Source organism: Schistocerca piceifrons, chromosome 5 (assembly GCF_021461385.2).
Source record: "Schistocerca piceifrons isolate TAMUIC-IGC-003096 chromosome 5, iqSchPice1.1, whole genome shotgun sequence".
Taxonomy (NCBI): Eukaryota; Metazoa; Arthropoda; class Insecta; order Orthoptera; family Acrididae; genus Schistocerca; species Schistocerca piceifrons.
Window position 1 is genome coordinate 321130344 of NC_060142.1, and position 17061 is coordinate 321147404.

At 43.5% G+C, this 17061-nt stretch overlaps 1 non-coding gene across 1 annotated transcript; it reads right to left on the reverse strand.

The window, feature by feature from the left end:
* Nucleotides 1-16005: 16005 nt before the first annotated feature.
* Trnat-agu lies at nucleotides 16006-16079 on the reverse strand. Its single transcript has one exon. It is a non-coding gene; the product is annotated as a tRNA-Thr (tRNA).
* Nucleotides 16080-17061: the final 982 nt, after the last annotated feature.

Below are 17061 nucleotides of genomic sequence, written 5' to 3' on the forward strand. Positions count from 1 at the left end.
AGACTCGAACCTCCGCAGGGACCAGCCGCACAGTCCATGGCTGCAGCGCCCTAGACCCGCTGGGCTAATCCCGCGCGGCTGTAGTCTTGGCAATTGTCATACTATACACTGGTTGCAGATTATGAGTCGTGTGTAAGAATAAATTACCAGCGCAAGTAAATGTGATGAATGGTAAGAGCAGGCGAAAAACCGCATAGACCTCTCACAGAAATGAAAACAATAAATAAACGGATGTGAAATATATTACGATAAAGGAATTCAAGCGTCAAAACTTATAAAACGGAACGCAAGAGTCATAACATGTGTTACTTGTGTAGACCAAATGGGAGGTACGTTCGTCTGGAGCTCCCTTCCTTACAACTCGTTGTTGCAAACGGACTTCGCTCCAAACCACAGCCACAAATTAGAATACAGCGAACAGTCACGTTAATGTCCGGATAGGCAGTTCATAATTTTGTGAAAAAATATATATATAGGGAATGAGGGAGATTTGAACACAGATCTTACCCCCTCCCCGCAGTGCAACACCGTGACCACATGACGAAAACGCCACTGCCATTTCAGGTCGCTCGGTGTTACACATCATGAGCTTGGACCGTTCACTGGTTCGATTTTGTTTCTGTTTTCACAGTTCAGTACACCTTCCTTCTGTTTTCATGCTTGATCTGTGTTCAGTTTTTGACGGGTTATCCTCTGGGCCATCTTACTACTAAATCTGAGGGTGCTGCGGTGGAGAGTTCCCCTTGTCAGTGTAGGGCTGGTCGACCTGCTCCGTGTAGCATTCGACATTGTCGCATACCACATATTTTCCAGATGTTGCCACGGTGGAAATGCACCTTAAAAAGGATGCTAGAGATCAGAAATGGAGAGATACGGGTCAAATGTTGAGGATTGCATACACCAGAAATCAAGGCGTCGCTGCCAAGTCATGGTTCTACCGGCTTCCTTCGTTCCCGCTGCACTTCCGCGAGTGTGACGAGCCTTGGAACGGTGGCACTGGGGTCGCTTCCTGTTCATCGACGAGCTGTTGTGCAGTAGAAGAAATGTGTTTCACAGTAGCGTAGATAAACAAGTGCTCATACCTCTTAAGGCATACATTTTAGAGCCCAAGTTTTCCAGATAATTTTTTCTTGTTTTGGTCTATTCTGCCTCCTTCCAACACATGGAAAGCAAAGAGCTTGTAGTAGAATAGATTTGTTTCACAGTGTAGAAGACAAAGAAGCTCATAGCTCTTAAGGTTTACTTTATACAGCCTATGTTTACTCGACCTTTTTGCTTCGAATGATCGTTACTATCGTATCCTAAATAGTGTCCATTCCTCCTGGGACATCTTGTATGTAGATTAACATCCTCGGATACGACAAATTCGGATATGTCATAAACCCCAGAATCCACTAGAACTGAGCTTGTGTTTTCCAATGCTGCATTCTTGCATAAAAGTCCATTTCAGTTTCTAGTAGTCTTTTGAGGAGCTCTACCAATCCGATCTTTTCTTTTGTTCAGATGTCAGGCCCCTCAGTTATTATGCTATTAAGTCAGAATAACACGAACGCGCATTTTTCAGAACTTCATAGCTTCTTCTTCCTTGTTTTTCTGCTTCGAGGCTTATCTCATTCTTACAGCACATGATATGAAACTTTTTTCTTATTTTTAGCTCCCACCAAGTTCAAGCTAATACTTGACATTAGCATTTTTATTCACATAATCTTTAGGCCTACCATGTGACTTCTTTTTGTTTGTAATCATGTTAAAATTACAGCGAGCTTTCTTTGGAGTCAACAGACGTAACTGCACACAAATCGCCTTAAAGCATAACTTCAATACATTACACCATATGCGGTCGCAAAGGGGCAGAAGAACGACACATGCCAACCCCTTCCCCGTAGAATCTGGAGTTTCATTTATTTATTTATTTCATTACTAGTACAGAGTAACCCACCGTCTTGAAATGTAAGGTGGGTTGGATGCTTCTGAATCTACTAGCAAAAACTTCTCATTGTTACAGTCTTATTGGTGTACAGTTTTAATGCTTTTTTTAAATAATATAAAGAACATGGAATCTGGAGTATAGAATTTTTGTTCATTAAAAAATTCTCATAGTCCGGAAGTGAATGGATAGTCGTCAGTTCTCTGGGATATAATGAGTTTTTTGTGCCACTTATAAAATTTAACTTTTGTGGCTCGACATGTTTCGAAACTGATCGATTCATTTATATAGATTATGGAAAATTCAGTCCTCTGCGGACGCAACGAAATACACTCGGGTCCCAGCAGGTTAACTTCTGACATACAGCGTAAGAGATTGTCACATACCCTGGAAAGCCAACGCTATGGCGCACACCTTCCAGTTTGAAGAAATTACGCATACACAAGTACCCATAGATGCTTACCCTGTTGGAAATGAAACCGCATGCGTTAAGTTGAACAGGAAAAAGACAACGTGTAGACGCACCGTAAGACCCATATAGGGATACTGGTCTCGTGTATGGTGTATAAATTAGATAGCATTAACAAGATGCGGCGTGTGAACTAGAGAAACGCTATTTGTCACAATCCTATCTTACCGGCAAGAGGACAGTTGAAACGCAAAATCTCAGACACTGGAAATGAGACGCCCAATAACTCAGGAAAAGTCTTCTTAGCAAAATTTCAACAATTTGTTTCCTACGCGCAAAATTGTACACCTGTTGGCATAGCTTAAAGAGCAGCATGATAGCTCGCGACATGGCGGCTCAGCTGGACGCGGCGAGTGGACGATCGTTCCGCTGGTACTCCGACCAGATTGGATCTTAGGGGGTTTTCCCTGCCCATTTTCACCTTAGAAACTGGGTATATAAACAGTAAAAACACAAATACCCACAAAACAACGTTCACATGATTCTCAAACATGTGTCATTCGCCTTTCTCCTTTAGATAGACAACTACGACAATAGGAAGCATACTGACTCCAGAATAAATGTGAAAACCATTTTCTGGTAATCGTAGTTACTTTTCATGGCAAATCGATTTAGTGAAATAATTAGAAATAGGGTTCAAGCTGGGACTGGCGGGAAAATCGGGTGAAAATCGACCATTTCTTAATCAAAAGAACCACCCCGGCATCTGCATTAAGCGATTTGGCAAAACCACGGCAAAATCGCTTTTTTGGCGATATTTTGAACTGTCGAAGATGAAATTTATCAAAAATTCAAGCTATATATCATTCATGGAATACATTCCATCTTTGCTACTTAGTGAAATACAGTTTTGTTTTTTGCCATACACGTTTCGCTTCTTTTATTTGTGAAGCATCTTCAGTGGACAGTAATACATGTTTCTTTATTGCGTGCAGGATGTTTCCATAGGAGCGTGCAAAAATTCAACAGAACATAGAGGACGCTCCATTAAACAATTTGAGGTAGGGAACTTGGGATCGGAGAAACCAGTTTAAGGAGATAATAGAAATAAAATAACATTACTGTGTACTTCTTTATTTACATTACTTACAGTCAACCGCAAATACCATAACTGAAACAATGAACGTACCATTTGTACTGTATCTTACAATATGTGCTGAAACTGACGGATTTCAATCTCAATGCAAGCATGGCATCAGTGAACAAAAAATTACCAAATAAGCAGCAACCAGTCACAAAATCATTTTTTCTTTATTTACTTTTGCAAAAGATTTCAACTGATTAACAGCCATCATCGGTGCTTTCGACGTATATGTTCCATGAGTAGTAACACCGTCTTAAGCAGAGGTCAAACATTATGTTTGCTTAAGACAGTGTTACTACTCGGGGAACATATACGTCGAAAGCACCGATGATGGCTGTTAATCAGTTGAAATCGATTTGCAAAAGTATATAAAGGAAACATGATTTTGCGACTGGTTGCTGCTTATTTGGTAATTTTATGGTTTACGGTCGCTGCACAATTGGGAACCATATGGAGCCCACCATTCATCAGTGAACAAGTTTATGACGCACGCTGACAAATATCCCTGGTGCGGTTCGAGTCACATCACAGGCAGCTGTAATTCTGGCCACTAATTCCATCTCCGTATCCACTGGGGTCTTATACACAAGTGAATTGAGATATGTCCATATGAAATAAGCAAGGGGATTCAGGTCAGGTGACCTTGCAGGCCATGGAAAAAGACCTGCCCTTCCAAACTAACGACCAGGGAATACTTCCTAGTAATCAGGCTCGTCCTCCTCGTTTTCTTGCAGGAAACAAAGAATATACATCTAAATAAACAGCACAGTACGAGTAGACTTGAACCCATATTAGTTGTAAATAAGCTGGGAAACAGCAACGCTAGACAAAGTAGTAGACAAGTTTACTTCCATACCTCCTTAAGCTGTCTTCTCCGACCCCAGGTCCGTACTTCAAATTGTTCAGTGAGCATTCCCTATGTCCTGTCACATTTTTTATCGCTCTTACGGTAACACCTTGTATAATAAAGCAGTTACAAGTACGTTACTATGTTACGTTTTCTCTTGTTATTCTCTTGGCCTTCTGGTTAAAAACAACTTTTTCAAGCACAAGTTTCGTGATGTCAAATTATCGTTTGGTCTTATTTACGATTTTCGATGTTGTTAATTCATGCGTGTCGTCCTGTAGATATATTTACTCGGTCTGCTCGCTCCAGATGGTCGAGTTTCGGCGTTTTTTCAACCATATTTATTTCAATACCTTACTTGAACTTTTGAATGTGTATTAAATGTTTTTGTTTACAGTGTGTAGTGTTTGCCAACTGTCGCTGTGTGCTTATCCCTCGGTTTTTGTTTGTGTTTTGGTGTGTATGTGCGGTTTGATATTTGTTTATTTGCTATATGTATGTATGTGTGTATACGCGCGAGAGAGAGAGAGAGAGAGAGGGACAGAGAGAGACAGAGACAGACATACACAGAGAGATTAATTTATTATTTAATCTGATTTTGTTTGAAACCTTTGTTATTGTTTTAGTGGCTAACATGAAATTGAAAATTGGTGGTAAGTTCTTATGGGACCAAACTTCTGAGGTCATCGATCACTAAGTTTACACACTACTTAATCTAACTTTAACTAACTTACGCTAAGGACAACACACACACCGCTGCCCGAGGGAGGACTCGAACCTCCGACGAGTTATTCCTAATACTGATTTGGTCATTAATTACTTTCTTTTTCATGACAAGGTCTCTTTCTATACGAAAGTTTACCTGCAGCGTCAGGAGTGTCTTGTTGTAATTGTTCACTCTAAAAATTTTCATGCCCTGTTTCATCTTGGATGGTTTATGTCCATATTTTGTTAGGTTTTCGTCAAACTGGCTGTTTCCATTTCCAGCTTCTTACGTGTGCTTTACATCTAATTTTCGCATGCCTGCTGTCATTCCCAGATACGATGATTCACATTCTTGACATTCTAAATGGTATACACCTGCTCTATCTGCTTCTTGGTGGTTAAATGGCTTGTCTGTTGCTGTTTTTAAATATCACTGGAGTGTGTTTATTGGTCCGTAAGCAATGTGTAATCGTTGTTTCTTTGGTATACTTGCAATTCTGTATGCTGGTTTGTGTTTGAATGTTAAAATGCATGATTTCTTTCTGTTAATCATGCCATGAGCGTTACTGTTTTGTGGTTCTGTTTATACTGTAGTGTATGTGTTATTCGTGGGGTCCTGTAGTGTTTTTGTTCTCTGCTTGTTCTCATCTTTATTTAGGTTTATTTCGATTTTGTGGCTGAGTCTTTGCACTATATGAGTGCTGTAACCATTGTTTTTGGCTATAAGTTGTATTGTTCGTAATTCTTTTTCATAGTTTTCTTCACTGAGTGAGATATTATTTAGTCTGTGTAGCACTTGTTGACGGGCCGCTAATTTTTGATTTTGTGTATGGTTACATATAGCATGTGTAATTGTGTCTGTTGTGGGCTTTTTGAAGTTGTTAAGTGTGTGCTTATTGTGCCTCTTTTTATTGTTATATCCAAGAAATGTATTTGCCTCTGTGTTTCTTTTTCCATGGTGAATTGAATTGTTTGATGTACACTATTTATGTTTGCCGGAAGTTTATCTAATTTCTCTGTTGGCTCATCTACCATACAGATTATCATCATCCTCATGTCAGTACCATGAATTCTGAAGCAAGTAGGAAACGAAAAAAAAGAATATGTATCATTATCTCCTTGAAATAAGGTAAAAGGATATTAGGAAAAAGTTTAAAAAATATAATCGTCGGCAATTCCTGCTCATATAAAGGTTTGTAGTGCTGACGGCCCCTGGAAGTGCCCAGCGCCACTAGTTAACCAACAATACGGTGGAACTCTCTGAAGCCGGCCGGAGTGGCTGAGCGGTTCTAGGCGCTTCAGTCTGGAACCGCGCGACCGCTAAGGTCGCAGTTTCGAATCTTGCCTCGGGCAGGGTTGTGTGTGATTTCCTTAGGTTAGTTAGGTTTAAGTAGTTTTAAGTTCTAGGGGACTGATGCTCTCAGATGTTAAGTCCCACAGTGCTCAGAGCCATTTGAACCATTTGATCTCTCTGACAACGCTCTACCAACAATTCCATTATCAGCAGTATCGGGGAACGTAACAGCTGAAACGATGGGACTTCACTCCTGGGCACGTGGTCCTCTAGGCTAACGCTCTCAATGTTCTCCGAGTAGATAAGGTTCAGCGGAGTTCGGGGAAACCCCGCTCGCCGCATCGCGGGGCGCATCTGCGACCAATCAATGCTGCCAACGGCCGCACCCACTCTGGCCCGACATAATGTCTGGACCCTGGCCAGCTTCCCTGCCACAGCGCCTGCGCTCAACATCCAGTACCAGCTCTGTGCGTACAGAATGTTATTTCTTTCTCTTCCACCAAAGTGTTACATACAATGTGCTAAATACAATCTTTGTTCTAGTGATTTTCTTCCTTAGCTCGTATCTGACTTCTGCATATACATCTATATTCCGGCATCACAGTAAGATGTATGGCACAGAATACTTTCTTCCGTACTACATACAAGATGATCCAAAATTTCGGGCTAGAAACTGAACAGAGAACATAAATTGCTAAAGTATGAGCTTTGAGATTAGACGCTAATGATAGAACACGGCAAATTAAATACAGTGTCAGACTTTTTTAGCAAGTAAGCTCTTAGAATTTTAACAGTAACGTATCCTTAATGCATGACGCCTACCACAAGAACATGAACGGCATTTTTTTCACGCGCTACCGCTTACTATAGAATGTATGATCCCGTCATTAAATGTGCCGCTCTTCATCGAATCTTCTCTCTCTCTCTCTCTCTCTCTCTCTCCACTATACAGTATTATTTAGTGAATGAATAATATACGCTAACGTCAACAAATACGTATAAATATATTCATGTGTACATATGAGAAATAAGTGGAGAAAGGTTCGATTGCTCAACCTTGAAGGACTCACACGGGCAATGCGGGCATGAGAAACAAACCTCCTCCTACCAATGGGGTCTGTGTCCTTTTCCACATGCGTATATAGTTCATGTTTGTGTCGTCTCCTGAATTCACCATTTTCTTTGATTGGGTTTATCATCAAGATCTGTCGTTCTCTTATTTACAGTTCTTGATCATACGTTTTCTATTCTGTGGCTTACAAAGCTTTCAGTCATATTGTGTGTATGTGTATGTTGTATGTTAACCGGTGACCTAGAAACGACGTAGAGGCTCCGTTCCCGCCGCAGCCATAGTGGTCCGCAACCCCACGACGACTACCGCAGTCCACTTCACCCCTCCGCCGCCCCACATCGTACCCAGGGTTATTGTGCGGTTCGGCCCCCTGTGGATCCCTCCAGGGAACGTCTCACACCAGACGAGTGTAACCCCTATGTTTGCGTGGTAGAGTAATGGTGGTGTATGCGTACGTGGAGAACTTGTTTGCGCAGCAATCGCCGACATAGTGTAGCTGAGGCGGAATAAGGGGAACCAGCCCGCATTCGCCGAGGCAGATGGAAAACCGCCTAAAAACCATCCACAGACTGGCCGGCTCACCGGACCTCGGTACAAGTCCTCCGGGCGGATTCGTGCCGGGGACCAGGCGCTCTTTCCCTTCAGTCAAATTACTGTGCAGTAATGACGTATCGTGGCGTTAACAGATATTGATTTCTTCTTGTGGGCACTTAGGTTAGTTGGTATGGTTTTTCTGTTTTTCTGGTTCGTTATGTAGAAGCGTCTTCTCTCAGAGCTGTATAATTCTGTCCACTCTCTTAGATATATGAACTTCTCAATTTGTTTGATTTTACCTTCCTCTACTTCTAGTACTTCGGATGATGACTTCGTAATCAACCAAGTTTTCTCAAAGGAGATGCGGAGTCATTGCTGGTCAGTTTTGTTATTTTGCAGCTCTGCCTATCATCTGCAAAGGCCACGCAGTAAACAGTCGAAACCATGTTTTTATAGCCAAGCCTGACGCCTTCAAAACCTCTGTCACTGCCGCTCTCAGTGGCCGAGCGGTTCTAGGCGCTTCAGTCTGGAATCGCGCTACCGCTGCGGTCGCAGGTTCGAATCCTGCCTCGGGCGTGGATGTGTGTGATGTCCTTAGGCTAGTTAGGTTTAAGTAGGGGACTGATGACCTCAGATGTTAAGTCCCATAGTGCTTAGAGCCATTTGAACCATTTGAACCTCTGTCACATGTTCCTTTTCGCCACTTGCGAGAACACAGAGTATACGAAAGATGTTGCCCCTCTTCCGGCAACAGTGTACCATAGGTCACTAGAGGAACGAAGCGTTCCTAATGATTGGAAATAAGACCAAGTCATTTCCGATTATAAGAAGGGTCTTCGAACAGACCCACAAAACTATAGACCTATACCTCTGACGACGCTGTGTGTTTTTTGCTCTAGGTATCAACATGGGTTCCGAAAACAACTATAATGTGAAACCCAGTTCACTCTCTTCGTCCACGAGACTGAGAAAGCAGTAGATAGAGGCGCTCGGGTAGATGCCGTGTCCCTTGACTTCCGGGAGAAGTTCGATACAGCTGCGCTCTGCCGCCTAATGAACAAAATACCGGCGTACGAAATATCAGACCAACTGTGTGATGGATTGAAGAGCTGATAGTAAGCAGAACACAGTATGTCCTTCTCAACGGAGAGAAGTCTTCGGACTTTGGATGTTCCCCAATGGAGAGTTGTAAGACCATGACTTTTCACAGTATATACGGGGTGTTCAAAAAGTCTGTCCGCAGTGCCGTATGATTGTTAGCCACGCGTGGCATATGCCGCAGTGAATATACCGAAATGAAACTCAGTGAAATACAAGTTACTAATTTCTTGAATATTCAATTTTACTTACAAATTTTCACATTAAATATTGAAAGTTGTTGAATGCACAATTCAATTCGTCTAATCATGTTTCCAAACACAAGCTGGAACATTTCTTCTGTAACAGAAGCAGTGAAAGTTGATCTTGCAGTTTTCAATTCATCGATGGATTTTGAACGGTTTTTATAGACAATTTCTTTCGCTGCACCCCAGAAGAAAAAGTCAGCGATCGTGGAGGCCAAAGTCCCTGTGAAATTATGCGATCATCAAAAACATCAGCAAGCAGTGACATTGAAACGCGAGCTGTATGCGCGGTTGCACCATCTTGTTGAAAATAACCGTTCAGTATTTCAATTAACACAAATTCTTTTATGAATGGGTACGGAATATCACTGCAGTATCGTTGTGCGTTTATTGTTTCGTTGAAAAATATGGGACCCACAATCCGACGTCTAGAAATTGTAATCCAAACTCCTATTTTCACAGAATGAAGTGATTCCTCATGAGTACACAATGGATTTGCAGTAATCCACATACGATAATTTTACGAGTTCATGCACCCGGATAAATGAAACCACGCCTCACCAGTGTAAAACGTTTGATTCAGAATATCCCTTCCATTTTGTTGAATGAAATTTTTGAACCATTGACAATAATGCAGTCTCTTGCCATGATCAGTAATTTTCAGTTCTTGCACGATTGTCACTTTGTACGGGAAAAGTACTAATTTTTTCCTTACAGCTGTGTGGGCCGTTCCGATACGCAACATCGATGTAATGGGCGAGTTTTCTCGCTGCCTTGTTCGGACTCATGGACATTTTATCGGAAATATCGAATAGTTTATCTTCAGACAAAACGCTAGGACGACCACATCTCGGTGCATCTGTCACTGAACACACACTTCTAAATTTGTTGGGATTAGCCGAGCGGTCTTAGGCGGTGCAGTAATGGACTGTGCAGCTGGTCCCGGCGGAGGTTCGAGTCCTCCCTCGGGCATGGGTGTGTGTGTTTGTCCTTAGGATAATTTAGGTTAGGTACTGTGTAAGCTTAGGGACTGATGACCTTAGCAGTTAAGTCCCATAAGATTTCACACACATTTGAACTTTTCTTTTTCTAAATTTGTTAAATCTCCCACAGTATCGCGATGTGGGAGTGTTGTCTCCGGGAAAACTGAATTAAATGTTTGACGAAACTGTGTATTTACCGCCAGCTTTGAACACTTGTTCGACTAAAAACAGACGTTCTTCAATGCTTGGCGTTTTAAGAATGACAAAAACGAAACAAACGAACAGAGGAACTAAACTTAAACGTTCACGTCAACACGTAACGACACACACCAACGATACTACTGACGCTGGCTGAGATAAACGAAACAGTGAAATGTTGGGAGAGACCACTTGAAGGGAAGTAACCCAGGCAGGCGAACAATCATACGGCACGCGCGGCGAACAATCACACGGCACTGCGGAGAGACATTTTGAACACCCCGTATAAATAACCTAATAGATAACGTCGAGAGTGCCATGAGGCTTTTCCCGGCTGGTGCTGTTGTATACAGAGAAGTCGCAACGCTAGAAAATTGTACCGAAATGGGGGAAGATCCTCTGAGGATCGATGCTTGACATAGAAAGTGGCAACTGACCTTCTACATAAACAGGTGTACTGCGAAGACATAGACGGAGAGCCTCTTTACTGTATGACTACACGATTGCAGAACAGTCACTGGAAGCAGCTACTATCATGAAATATCCATGAGTATGCGTAAGGAGCGATTTGAAGTAAAACGACTACATAAACTTAATCTCCGGCAAGAGAGACGTCTGACCGATATTTATCAGAAGAATCATAAGATAATGTAGTCCATCAGCAAAGGATGTAGCACACAAAACACTCGTTCGACCAGTACATCATTGTTGCTCGTCACTCTGGGATTCGCATCAGATAGGAGTGATAGAGCTATGAGAGAAGATCCAAAAAACAGCTGCGCCTTTCGTTACAGATTCGTTTAGTAAGAGCGAAAGCGTCACAGAAACGCTTAGTCAACTCCAGTGGCAGACGCTGGAAGGGAGGCGTTCTCCATCAAGGTATGGTCTGCTTTTTAAATTCCGAGAGTGTCCGTTCCTGGAAGAGGCAACCAATACTTTGCTTTCAGTTACGCATGTGATGCGAACAGACCACGACGAAGGGGGAAATGACAGTGAAACACAAACTAACGTTCCCCATATACTGTAATTTGGCTTAGGGAGGGCCAGTGTTACATCTGCGTCTACACGATTACTCTGCAGTTCACAACTGAGTGCCTGGAAGAGAGATCATCGAACCACTTAAGTTATTTCTCTAGCATGCCACTCTAGAACAACGCGCGGGAAAAACTAACAGTTAAACCTTTCCGCACAAACTATGATTTCTCTCATTTTATTATGATAATCATTTCCCCCTATGTGAGTGGGTGCCAACAAAAATATTTTCGCATTCGGAGGAGAAAGTTGGTGATTGAAATTTCATGAGGAGGACCTGCTGCAATGAAAAATGACCTTGTTTTGATGATCGCAACCCCAATTCGCTTATCATATCCGTGGTCCTCTCTCCCCTATTTTTCGATAATACACAACGAGCAGCCCTTCTTTGAACTTTTTCAATGTCCTCCGCCAATCCTATTTGATGCGGATCTCACATCGCGTAGCAATACTTCAGGAGAGGGCGGACAAGCGTAGTGTAGGCAGTCTCTTCGGGAGACCTGTTGCGTTTTTCAAGTGTTCTGCCAATAAATCACAATTTTGGTTCGCCTTCCTCACAGTATTATCTATATGATAGTTTCAATTTAAGTTATTCGTAGTTGAAATCCTTAAATATTTAGTTGAATTCACGATCTTTAGATATCTGTGATTTAACGTGTAACCGAAATTTGGTGGATTCCTTTTAGTACTCATGTGTATGACTTCACATTTTTCATTATTTAGAGCCATTTGTCACTAATGCGGCTGTTATGCGGCTGTAGAAAGGCAGAGGCGAGAGTCCATATGCTTGTGTGACTCTCGACCTGATTTCAAAAGCAATTGAAATCTCTTCCATAAACCTTATTTTAAAGGTGGTATCAGTGGGGATCTGTTGGACAATAGCCCCCTTTTTATCCACGCCGGCCGCTGTGGCCGAGCGGTTCTAGGTGCTTCAGTCCGGAATCGCGCTGCTACTGCGGTCGCAGCTTCGAATCCTGCCTCGGTCATGGATGTGTGTGATGTCCTTATGTTAGTTAGGTTTAAGTAGTTCTAAGTCTAGCGGACTGATGACCTCAGATGTTAAGTCCCATAGTGCTTAGAGCCATTTGAACCATTTTGTTATCCAAGTGAAGTTCTTTCAGGGTTTCGACAGGAAGTATTTGATCAATTGAAACGCAAGCCTTTTTGAACTCTGTGGAGGTCACTACGAACTTCTTACTTCTACGTTTCTGGTAAGAGAGAACATATTCAAGATTCATGATGTACTCGACACACGTTATATTTTACTGTCATTATTATTAAAATAGTTGGTCTCTGTGGCACACCTTGACTGAGAGAAAGAATCCGTTTACAGAACACATCCTAAGGCATCACGGAGTCGTTAATCTCGTGATGGAGAGATTTTGTGATGCAAAAAATATGGAGTGAGACCAAGGGACCGCGTGGAGTGGCCGCGCGGTTAGAGGTGCCATGTCAGGAATTGCCTCCGGCCAGGAGGTTCGAGTCCCGCCTCGGGAAGGGGTGTGTGTGTTGCCTTAGCGGAAGTTAGTTTAAATTAGTTTAAGTAGTGTGTAAGTCTCGGGACCGATGACCTTAGCAAAAATATTCAAATGTGTGTGAAATCTTATGGGACTTAACTGCTAAGGTCATCAGTCCCTAAGCTTACACACTACTTAACCTAAATTATCCTAAGAACAAACACACACACCCATGCCCGAGGGAGGACTCGAACCTCCGCCGGGACCAGCCGATGACCTTAGCAGTTTGGTCCTTTAGGAAATCACTCACATTTGAACATTTGAGACCAAGATTTGATGTACAGTAAGCGGGTTCATGTATGAGCAGGTTGCAGTCGTGCAGAGACGGAGCTGCACTAAACCAGTATTCGGAACAGTGTTTCTCGACTTGTTTTTAACGTGGGTTCTTGAAGTGTTACCGAAAGGTCTGCAGTGGCAGTTTATTATACCTGTGGAGATTTGAGCCCTACGAAGCCAGTGTATTTACCACTCTACCACAAAGATCGTTATAAACAGTTTAACAGTGGTCTTGCAACTGTCTGTCACTAAACTGAAGTGTGAGCCACGTTTGTGGTTGGGGAGTGACCCTTCCCGGAAGAATGTCGTACCTGCCGTTCGTACCACAAAAATCAGTTTCCCGTCTGGCAGTGCAGTGAAGCATTGATTTAAATAGCTTCTGTTGGTGCGCATTTATTACGTGATTTCTTTTAGTCGCTTATTTCTGTGTGCCATATGTACCAGGGGTGGAAAAATGCACAAAAACACCAAAAACTCAACGCTTTACCATGCATAAAAACAGCGTGGAAAACGATTGGCATTCAAAGCAGCTTAGTCGTCTCGGTATGGATAAATACAGGTCCGTATAGTTTTCACGGGCAGGATTCTTATACAGTTCTTACCGCAAAATAGTGGTAAGTTCAGGTAACAATGTTGGAGGTGGACAGCGATCATGCACCCTGTCCTATTCTCTTGCAGTCTGTCATTTCTGCACTCCACAAGAAGTGCATGGAGTTGTGGGAAAAGAATGTCTGGCCGTGACGGGCAATAAACTGCGGCTGGTGAAGTCAACAACTCGGCCGTGTCGTTCCTCCTGCCGGTTGCTCAGGCGGGAAGAAGTGACCCTCACGCGTCTTCGGACTGGGCACTGTCCTCTCACACATAGCTTTCTATTACGGCGGGAGGATCCCCCGTTTTGTGATGCTTGTGGTGTGCACATCTCTGCCCGCCACATTTTAACAGACTGCATTTTATACCGTAATGCAAGGGCAGAAGCACAAGTTGATGGGGATCTGCCCTGTGTTTTAGCTAATGATGAGGCGTGTGTGTCTAGGGTTTTAAAGTTTTGTGATGCGTCTGGACTCTGGCCTAAACTTTTAGGATTGGATTGTTTGGGGGAAGAGACCGAACAGCGAGGGCATCGGTCTCATCGGATTAGGGAAGAATGAGGAAGGAAGTCTGCCGTGCCCTTTCAAAGGAACCATCCCAGCATTTGCCTGGAGCGATTTAGGGAAATCACGGAAAACCTAAATCGGGATGGCCGGACGCGGGATTGAACCGTCGTCCTCCCGAATGCGAGTCCAGTGTTAAACCTTTAGTCTGGAGGTTTTAGTGTATTTCACAGTGGCTGGCTCCTCCCTTTTTCCTTGCGGTCAGCCAGCCACTTCCATCTGCTATATTGTTTTAGCTCCCTCTACCACTTTCTTCTTGTGTTTTCCATGTTTTACTGCTGACGGCATGCTTCGTCCCACGTTTCGGTGGGGGTAGGCACATATTTTTCCAACTTTGTTACCTGTATTTTACGTTCTGTTTTAACTTACCGTTCTGAGTATTTTCTTGACACCCGTCTCAATCTGTTACTGAGCGGGCGCTGAAGACCTTGCCGTCGTGCGCCCATACAACCCTCTCCCTCCATCCATCTCCGCTGCGTATGTCACAAAGACTCAATATAGTGAAATCTGGTGACTTTGGTCGCCAGGGAAGATGCGACAATTTATCCTTATGCTCTATAAACCAGTTCTGGACGATGCGAGCTGTATGAGAGGGGCCCAGCTTTCGTCTTGGAAAGCAGCATCACCATTGAAGCACAAACATTGTATCATGGAATGGACCTGATCTGCGAAAGAGTTCTCCTACTTCTTGGCAGTAATGCGACGTTGCAGAACAGTAATGTGGCCCAGGGAATCTACGATACGGCTGCGCCGCGCGGAGTGGCCGCGCGGTTTGAGGACTGTGCAGGGACTGCTCAGCCCCTCCCGCCGGAGGTTCGAGTCCTCCCTCGGGCATGGATGTGTGTTGTTCTTAGCATAAGTTAGTTTAAGTAGAGTGTAAGTCTAGGGACCGATGACCTAAGCGGTTTGGTCCCCTAGGAATTCACACAAATTTGAACATTTGACACGGCTGCTCGAAGCCGCGCCACGTTTCACTCTTGGGACGGAAACTCGGCCAGAAATTGGAAACAATCTGAAATGAGACTCATCCGACCAAATGACTTTCTTCCATTGTTCCATAGTAAAGATTATATGCCTTCGGCACCACTCTTTCCTGTTATGTCCGCAGCTCGTGGTCGTGCGGTAGCGTTCTCGCTTCCCGCGCCGGGTTCCCGGGTTCGATTCCCGGCGGGGTCAGGGATTTTCTCTGCCTCGTGATGACTGGGTGTTGTGTGATGTCCTTAGGTTAGTTAGGTTTAAGTAGTTCTAAGTTCTAGGGGACTGATGACCATAGATGTTAAGTCCCATAGTGATTTGAGCCATTTTTTTCCTGTTATGGCCTTTGCATCACTGATGAGTGATTTTGGAATATCAGCTGACCCTGCAATTCCCAGCTTATGGAATTCGATTCGTGTTTTGTTGCTGACATTCACTTGTGCAGTGACTTAGCATCTGTCGTCCTCTTATTTTTCCTCACGATCCTCCTCAGTGACTGTCCGTCACGATCATCCAATACACGCTTTAGAATTATATATCAATACCTTCAGCTGCTGACAGGCGTTGATATATATCAACGGGGACAGGTGAAAATGTGTGCCCCGACCAGGTCTCGAACCTGGGATCTCCTGCTTACTTGGCAGACGCTCTAACCATCTGAGCCACCGAGGGGATAGTGCGACTGCAAGGACTATCTCGCGCACGCCTCCCGTAAGACCCTCGTTCTCACCTTATATGTCCACATACTACATTCGTAGTGTACCTACCCAGCGCACTCATTTCTCGTGGAAGACATTCTTACCAAGTCCCGTAAGAGTTCGGGTAATATGTCTGCATCTGCACACAAGAGGAAGGTCATGGCCAGTATTGCCAGTACAATATACTTATATAGTTCTGGCAATACCGGCCATGATCTTCCTCTTCTGTGCAGATGCACTCATATTACTCGAACTCTTACGGGATCTTTTCTTTTGCACATGTCCGAAAGAACAGACGCCATATCCATATAAGTATATACCTCTGGCAATAGCGGCCATGACTTTCCTCTTCTGTGCAGATTCACACACTTTCCCGAACTCTTACGGGACTTGGTAAGAATGTCTTCCACGAGTAATGGCTGAGATGGGTAGGGACACTACGAATGTAGTGTGTGGACATATAAAGTGAGAATGTGGGTCTCGAGGGGGGGGGGGGGGGCGGTGCGCGAGATAGTCCTTGCAGTCGCACTATCCTCTGTGCCCTCATTGTGATAGATAGAACATTTGCCATGTAAGCAGGAAATTCCGGGTTCGAGACCCGGTCGGGGAACACATTTTCACCTGTCCCCGTTGATATACAGGGTGTTACAAAAAGGTACGACCAAACTTTCAGGAAACATTCCTCACACACAAATAAAGAAAAGATGTTATGTGGACATGTGTCCGGAAACGCTTAATTTCCATGTTAGACCTCATTTTAGTTTCGTCAGTCTGTACTGTACTTCCTCGATTCACCGCCAGTTGGCCCAAATGAAGGAAGGTAATGTTGATTTCGGTGCTTATGTTGACATGCGACTCATTGCTCTACAGTACTAGCATCAAGCACATCAGTACGTAGCATCAACAGGTTAGTGTTCATCACGAACGTGGTTTTACAGTCAGTGCAATGTTTACAA